This window comes from Prionailurus viverrinus, chromosome A2 (assembly GCF_022837055.1).
Source record: "Prionailurus viverrinus isolate Anna chromosome A2, UM_Priviv_1.0, whole genome shotgun sequence".
Classification (NCBI taxonomy): domain Eukaryota; kingdom Metazoa; phylum Chordata; class Mammalia; order Carnivora; family Felidae; genus Prionailurus; species Prionailurus viverrinus.
This window is the reverse complement of record NC_062562.1, coordinates 53,265,359-53,267,052: the sequence shown is the minus strand read 5'-3', so window position 1 is coordinate 53,267,052 and position 1,694 is coordinate 53,265,359.

Below are 1,694 nucleotides of genomic sequence, written 5' to 3'. Positions count from 1 at the left end.
GCGTCACGCCGGCGTACACCGCCCCTTCCGTGTGGCATCTCTGTAGCGCCGGCCGGAAACGTCACCGCCGTCATAATTGGTTCCGCCTGAGGGCTGAGGCTGGGCGACCTCCCATCCAAGAGCTCCGGGTCAGGCTTTGCGAGCCTCCCGGTCCCCAAGCGGGCCTGGTTGGGGACCTACTCTTCCCAGTCTTATTCCTGTTGTCGGTTTCTACCGGCTTGCCCTGTGTCGGGTCCTTAGAAACGCCTTACACCTCAGGAGGCCAAGCTCCCACCCCTCCAATGCGCGCGTAAATTACAAATATGCCTTAGAACCCAAACTTGCACTCCCTAGACCCCCATCTCAGGCCCTGCCTCGACTGTTCCCGCCAGGCCAGACCTCGACTCCCACTTAAGGAATTCCTTAGCTCCCTCCCATTTGCTCTTTTCCAAGAGATCTACTCCCACCCCAGGTTTTCCATTCCGCTCCCCCCCCCCCACCCCCCGGCTTTTCGTCTTCCGTTTCCTATGGTGGAAACCCCAAAAGATATTTGTGACACTTTCCTCTGGTTCTCTGTATCTGCAGATCCTGCTCCCACACCTCTCTCCAGTGCATCTTCTTGATGTGGACATGTTGGGGTTTCCGGAGTGAATGGTCAAGAAAGAATTCTTGAGACATCTTTGGTGCAAAAAGGGTGGTTTTATTAAAGCTTGGGGACAGGACCCATGGGCAGAAAGAGCTGCTCGAGGATCATGAGGAGTGACTATGTACCTTCAAGTTAGGAGGGAGTTAGGGCTAGTGTAAGTGTCTAAGGAATTTGGAAGCAAGGTTTCCAGGACCTCGAGGGGCTAGCTGTGAGGAAAAGGTAATTTACTTCTGTCTAGTAAAACCTTAGTCATAACACCTTTTGGATGTGTATCAGTGGGCCATATGTTTGGAGGATGATTGCTAACATATACCTTGGGGGGTAGAAATAAAGGAAGTTTCCAAAGGAATATTTAGATGTTAAAGGAGACTCACAGGCTCCTGGAGGAGCGGGATAATGTTAAGCTAAGATGGCCTTTTGCTCTTTGCAAAGTATTAACATCAAGGCAGTTGAGTTCCTAGAGGAAGGTCTCTTGGCCTATCTCAAGAACTTGTAAATGGGCTGTAAGTTGTAAGGAAATTTAATTTTTTTCTTTTGCTTTTGTTCTACACATCACTCTCTCCATTTCCATCCTCATGGTTCTGAAAGGGCGGGCCTATGCCCCCCCCCCCCCATCTTGTTCTGTGTCCTTCACCTTGACCACGCCTCCTCCCCTTGAGTAACCTCCCGCTCACCTGCCTAACAGGACTGGGACCCTTCCCCAGCCAATTGGCTGCGGCCAAAGCCATTACCTCACCAACTGCCCCAGGCCCCAATAAAACCTTTGTTCTTTTGAAACTCGCTCTTTCTCCCCGGTATCTCACCGCTGTGTTGGTGCAGGTAGGGGATTGAGCTCGAGCTAGGTGAATAAAGGCTCTTTGCTTTTGCATCGGACTCGGCTCCCTGGTGGTCTTTGGGGATCACGAATTGTGGGCATAACAGTTCCAGTCCAAGCAACCATTATTTCTTGTCTAGACCTGTGCCATAGCCTCTTACCTGCGTTTCCTCCTTCTGCTCCTACCCTCTCCCAGTAAGTTATCACCCAAAACATATTTTTTAAAACATAAATAGGATCATGTCACTCACCTTT